The sequence below is a fragment of the Antrostomus carolinensis genome, unplaced genomic scaffold (assembly GCF_000700745.2).
Source record: "Antrostomus carolinensis isolate BGI_N321 unplaced genomic scaffold, ASM70074v2 scaffold19197, whole genome shotgun sequence".
In the NCBI taxonomy this organism is placed as follows: domain Eukaryota; kingdom Metazoa; phylum Chordata; class Aves; order Caprimulgiformes; family Caprimulgidae; genus Antrostomus; species Antrostomus carolinensis.
Genome location: NW_010329700.1, coordinates 35780 through 42753, shown reverse-complemented (window position 1 = coordinate 42753; position 6974 = coordinate 35780).

Here is a 6974-nt window from a genome sequence, read left to right as displayed (position 1 = left end):
TACATTATATTGTAATGCTCTTGTTAATGATAAATTGATGAAGAGCTGCTTTTTTAGATTAGGTGAGTGGTCCTTTGATAATGGGGTTGGAATCAGGCCAGAGGTTTTATACTACTTTGCCTGGAGGGTGAGAACCAACTAAAATATTCCTTTCTTGTATTCTGCTAGAAAATGAGACAGTCAAAGAATTTCAGCATTTAATTTTAAGAGAGCAGTTCATCACTAGTTTATGTGGTTAGTATTTTTAGACTTTGTCTTTTTGCCCCATATTTCTAATAAATTATTAAAGAAAGGTACTTATGTAATTACTCATGTAATTAGAGAGCCAAGCACCTTTTGAACAAGATCAACGTCTGTATGTTTGAATTGAGTGGTTTCATTTTCTGTGGCAAAAGATCATAAGGAAGTTAAGATCAATTTTTATCCTTTTCCAGTTTCAAATGCACTGAATTACTACTTTTGCTGTAGCAGAAAACTGTTAGAATATTTATGTTTTTTTATTTTTACATAAAAACACACGTTTCCTATTATTTCATTCTTTGGGCAAGGTATGTGCAATGCATTCTTATATCCATGGATATTTTTTGCTATTAGCATTAATATAATTGAAATTAAGTCAAAGTAAAATACATTTTTTGAGGTGACACATATTTTTAAAGTTACCAGTCTTGGCTCTGACGGTCTTTCTCAGCTCTGTACCTTGCCCTTTGGGAAACATCATGGAGTGTGCATGCTTGTATCTTCTGATCATGATTTGACAAGGTCATGCCTTGGTAGGATTGGGCTGCCTATTATCATCTTGATGTTGCTTTAAAATTTAGTGATATATGGAAGAAAAGAGAGGGGACAGTGGAATTTTAATACATCCAATAGATTTAGGAATAGCTTTGCTTATTGCTGACTGGAGGAGACTCCATGTTGCCTAATAAAGGACAATGTGTAATGGAAGTACACGATATTTAAGTGCGAACTTTATTAATGGAGCAGAGAATCTTAAAATATAATTACAGTAAAGCAGTTTTAGGTTAAGGTGACAAAATTGGAGTCTAGATTTTGATTCTGTCATGTTCAAATTTAGGTGTTTGGTTTAGTCCTCTATGAAAAACAAAAATACAAAACAAAACACACAAAAAAACCATCCTAAAAATATATGTAGCTTATTTTAGAATGAAGAGTTTGACACTTCTATTATCCAGAGTTTTGATCACAAGAAAATGAGAATTCTTCCCATTTAAGAATTTCTTTGGCATTTTAGATGAGAGCAGACCTAATCTCACCATAGAAGAGCAGACTTAATCTCTCTGTAGGAGAGATTTGCAAATCCCTCATTTTCCTGCTGCTTTCCAACAAGCATTTGTTGTGGTCCTCAGAAGGAAAATTCTGTTATACAGTAAAATTTCTGTCCCTCAGCTAGGTCTGTGTTCTGCCTTCAGTTCATACCCTCGCTAACTCATCAACATTTAGTGTCAAATCTTCTGTATCGACTTTCATTTCCAGATCAGAAGGAACTGCCTGGGATCCCAGCACCACCTGGTACATGGGAGTCATTGTGCTCAGGTGTCCCCATGCAAAGACAAAGACTGTACCAGGCTGCAGCCCTAATCCAGAGACAGCCAGTGACAACAGAATTTTGTGATGGCAGCTCTGTGGAGGGTAGGAGTAAAAGGTGAAGGTTTTGGGGCTGTTGTAATTTTTTTCCAAGGATTCAGAAAATTCTCTTCTCCATTAGTGTGGAAGGCTGCCTCTTGAGGCCATTTTATCCCATGGCACATAGGAGATGTGCTCATAAAAGAGGGATCTACATGTTTGAATTGTGCCACCTTTGTTAAGTTTGCCTCTTTTAGGCAGGCTTTGGGTACAGCTTTCACCAAATTGTTTTGTCAAAGACATGATCTCTGTGTTGCAGCTGGGGAGGTAAAAGGCAAAAGATGTGTCTTTAGTTTAAAAAAAAAAAAAAAATCAGGTTTGGAATTGATGAGTGTGGAGTGTCTGAATACAGAAGGGCTTTCTTCACCTGAGAGTTTGCCTTATAGGACAAATATTATCCCTAGTGCCCCTGCCCCTGCAGGGGAAAGGGTGAAGAAATCTAAATATTATGTTTAAAGTGATCCTGGTTGTAAAGAGCTAGAGCCAAAATACCTAAAAGACAGCTTTTGTAAGTTGATATTTGTTTCAACCTGTGAAAAGAACAGTGGCTGAGTGCTTGTTAAAGGTATATTTTCTTTTAAGTTATATGGAAAGAGATGTCAACTATTTACCATGAATATATTTATACATTTGAATATATAAATGATACTGTTACTTACCTTTAGTAGGTTTCCCACTGACAGGTATACTCAGAAAACACCTTTCACTAAACCTGAAATGTTGATATAAATATCTGAAGAAAAATACTAATCACAGAATACATTGAACAGACTTACTGATCTTGTATACCTGGAAAAAGATTTTCAAACAGACTTTGTCAGCTCAGCCTTGGCATTCCTTGTCAAACAAAAGCATGCCTAAAGACACATTTCAAAAGCAGACAATGCAGCACTTGCTAACCTGCAGAAAATCGAAAAGGATCAGGGAGGCAGAGAACAAACAGAATAGGTAAGCAATAAGAAATGGAACACAGTTCTAAAGAGCTGTTTCAGAGAGCCAAATATGTTTAAAGAAGCCTACATCAATAATTAAACATCAGTAAGTAAAATTCCAGTATACTTTTTTTTTTGCCAGTATTGTTTTAAGGTTTGTAATATAGAAATGAAATTATTGATTCCGTATCAGTAAGAAAACATAACTAGTGTTAGGGGAGGAAGAAGAAAGTCAGAGGAAGAGAATGAGACAGGAGTATTTTTAGCACACAGATGCTAGTCTGGAATGTTAACTTTTTGGAATATGAAGTCCACACTTCAGTATTCGTCCACTTCAGTCAGCTGAAAATTTGGGTCAGGCAGCTGTTATCTGAATTGACAGCAGCTATCTGATTAAAAGTAAAATGTTCTTAAAAAAAAAAAAAAAAAAAAAAAAGGAGAAAGAGAGAGGGGGAAAAAGGCTGTGCTGTGTCACATTCACGCCACTCACGTTGCTTACGTTGTGTCACACTGTACAGTGATTTGATGCTACATAACACAACATGACATGAGTCACAGTTCACTGCTATCCACATTACACTCAGGTAGTTTGGCATAGCTCTAACTTTTGATTTACTCTCATTTCCTATTCAGTGCACTCCACTTAGACTGGTTGGTTAATGCAGACAATTGCTATACACTCAAAACTAGAGTTCCCTACCCAAATACATTTTTCATTGGATATTAAAGTGGAAACTTTAGTGGGCTATCTTTTGCACATCCACATGCAGCTCCTTTGCTGAACATAGGAAGGGCATTAATGGCAACTTACACCTGAAAGGGAGGTGTTAAGGGGAATTTCCCATAGGAAATACAGCTGGTGTCTGTGGCAATGACTTTGTGAATTTATGAAATACTCTCTAAATGGAAAATAATTTGACTTCTTTTCTGCCACCAGGGATGTTCCCAAACCAAAACCTCGTATTAACCTCACAGACTCCCCTTCAATTTCAATTTGAATTGAATACCCTTCTGTTTCAGAAGGATGTGAAATTTAATTCCATATCTGAATTTATAAGCAGTCTGTAGAAGTCTGAACCAAAATTCCGTGTCTGAATGCTTAGGACATGGGCAATTCAACATCTTTTCAGAGCTTTGGGTCTAGCTGTCTTAATTGGATGTTTCCCAAAAACAATAGTCTATTTTCTTTGTGGTCACCCACCTCAGACAACAAGCATCAGCCCTGAAGCACAGTTAAATTGCACCATTGCTTTCTGTAACAAACTCCTGCCTGTCTGTCATAGCATCTCATACATCTTACCTTTGTTCTAAACGGAAGTAGAGAGGAGCACAAATTACTAGGCAGCTTTGACAAGTTTCTTTCATTTTTATTGACAGCATCCTGAAGTTCTAGATCCATTTAGCACCTCCAAAGAAGTGATAAGTGATTTAGCTTTTTGGGCACAAATTGGTTCTATTAACTCCGAGTGCCAAATTTACCAAAAATAACTCATTAGCTGTGCATTATGATTCACTAGGGTGCTCTGCTCTTGGCTGGATCCCAAAAAACACATTTGTGTACAAATGTTCCTATTATGTGGTGTGAGACTTATTAATGATATACCATATGCACCAATGCTTTTTTTTTTTTTTTTACTTTCCAACAAAGCAGTTTTCCTACCGCAGATAAGTGACCAGATTTTGAAGGGTTAAACCTATTCTAATGTGATAAAACCTGAGAGACACAGCAATCAAGCTATCATTCAGTCTCAGCTACTCACTTTCCCCTTTCCTGTGGCTACTACTTGAACCTAATATTACTTGCTCTGCATTTAAGAAGCAAACAAGAGAGCCAGCAGAAAAATTTAGGTATGGACTTGGTTTCTGTTGCTAAGTTTAAGTTTTCTGGAGAACAAAAGTGCTCACTTCCTGAGTTCCCTTTTGAAAAAGCTGTAATTCACAAACTGCTTCTGTCCCACAGCTTGCTTCTGATTCTTTGATGGACTGGGTTCTTCAAAACTGAGGAAAAGTGATGTCTGATACTGTGATAAATGTGACTTACTTTCCTGTGTATTTAACAGGTATTTGTGTAGTTACACACAAATACAAAAGAAAAGCAATGGATGATGTGAAAAAGGCTGGAGGTTTTTTCTGTCTTCTCATTTCTTGGTGGTAAAGGCAAGGTTGTGACTTCCCTTTTATGCTGCTGTTCTGAATAATGTTGGTACCTCCTGCCTAGAGAGCAGAGATACAGAAACCCATAAGAAGCACTCCCAGTCACCAAGGGTCTTTATGCGAATGGCACAGAGCAATTGGGAAATTATGTCCGCAAGCCAAGATAAAACATCTTTTCCATGATCCCAGGAGCAGGCAGGCAAAACCCCTCTTTCTGATCTATCTAGGGAGGCAGTGAGGGTGGTGACTGTGCTAGTGGGCCAGCTGGGGCACTGACTGTCTTGTCCCTGCTCCACTACAGACTTCCCGTGTGGCCTTTGGCTGGTCGTATGGGGACCACCTGCAGTGGCAGTGTGTGGTACAAGCCATTCCAAAGTCTTGCACATGGGTTTATTATCTCCTACTGTTCACCAACCCCTCTGTGCAAGCATTCTTCCTGCTGTGGACTGAGAGGGAACTCTTCCTATTTCCTCTTCAATATTTCTAATGTTCTGTGTCAAAAGGCTTTTACTTCTGCTTCTTGACTCAGTAACTGGAGTTTTACCTCCGTGCTCTCCTTCTCTATTCTCTAAGCACTTTGGCTATTAATTGAGTTTTCTAGTGTAGTAAGCTGAAGTTTTTCACCATATGAATGATTCATCCAAATAAAGTGAAGTTATTGAGCAAAAGTTAAATTGGGCTTTAATTTGCCTCAGGTCTCTTTTGAGCCATCTCCTTGGTTGCTCGTTATTGCGGAAATGTTTCCCTCTTTGAACGCGGTTTTCTTTAAAACACAATTTGCAAGAAAATGAAAGAGAACAAGTTTTGTTGTTTGGGTGTCCTGACAGCTGGTGCCAGGTCCAGGAGGTGTCTATCTTCTGAGGAAATTAGTTGCTCCGTGAATGCCCTTTCTATCTTTATTCAGGTCTGATGGCAGAAGGGAAATGTGGGAAGAGTCTGGGTGAACAGCTGTGGCAAAATCCTGGTTCCTTTACTTTATCTAGTTACCCTTATTTCAGTCCTGTGGTCAAAGGGATGGACAGTGTCTCTCCCATTTTGCAGATGACTGTGCTTTTAATGCTTTTGTCACACACATCCTTTAGCTTGTCCTCTAAATCCTAGCTAAACCCGCCAGTGAGGACGCTCTAGCTGCAAGTATGAAATGTGCTTTAGAATGATATGCAATAGTGAGAGGAAAATAGATACAGGTATAGTGATCAGTTACATCCTAATTTTGTCAGGCTTGTGTGAGCAAAGGCTGTTTCAATATTGTGAGGCAGCTGCTTCTCATGGTGTGGCATGTCATAACAGAGATTCACACACAGACTGATGCTTCACTACCCGGTCACCTTTGCTTGAAAAATAAGATCATATTATATGCAAGATAATACTATATTCATCACTTAATATTTTATACAATTAAAATATTTAGCTAAGTAACAGTGTGTTGGGCTGGGTGTCTTTGTGTATGTGTGGGTATAAATAAATATAAGTAAACAAGTATTAGTGGTGCAATAGCACTGAATAATTTATCCAGACCAAATAAATTATTTTCAGCCTCTTAGTCTTGAAAATTTCAAACTGAATTCCTCAAGTTCATTTACAATGTTCTTTTTTAATAGGCATATTGCAGTAATAGTAGCTGTGGTGTCTCATGGGATATTGCTAGCTTAAGGATATGATGGCTGGAGAGCTTGCCCATTTTCCCCACTTTGATCAGCTAGCCTAATGAAAGATCATACTTCTGTCGGCCAAACGTGCTTTTTATCTAATCAATAATTTTAGTTTGTGTAAGTCCTAATTTCTGATGGAAGTGGTACAAATGTTTAAGATCAAATTAATACAGAGCCCGGGGGATCAGTGAATACTAGTGAACCCCCCAAGTCTCAAAGTGAGACCAAGTGGAAAAGGGAGGATGGACTGATCAGAGACAAACTGACATGAGTAGCAATAATAGTAGCAATATAAAATGACTTAGAATGTCACTGCACAAGAAGATTTGCCCAAGACACTGCAGTAGCACCAGAGCACAAATAAGAGCTTCCAGTATACATAGTTTGCCTATGCAGTGTCTCTATAATCAGAGATTTCCATCAGGGTATAGTAACCCTTTGATTTTGATTCCCTCCTTTGCTTCAGTGCTTGCCTTGGGCCACACCATATCCATCTGGCTACCTGTCTTGCTTTTGCCACCCCTGTCATAAGGACTCCTGCCAACTGCTTGTCTTTCAACATGCTGCGTTTACTACCCCTGAAAGCAGT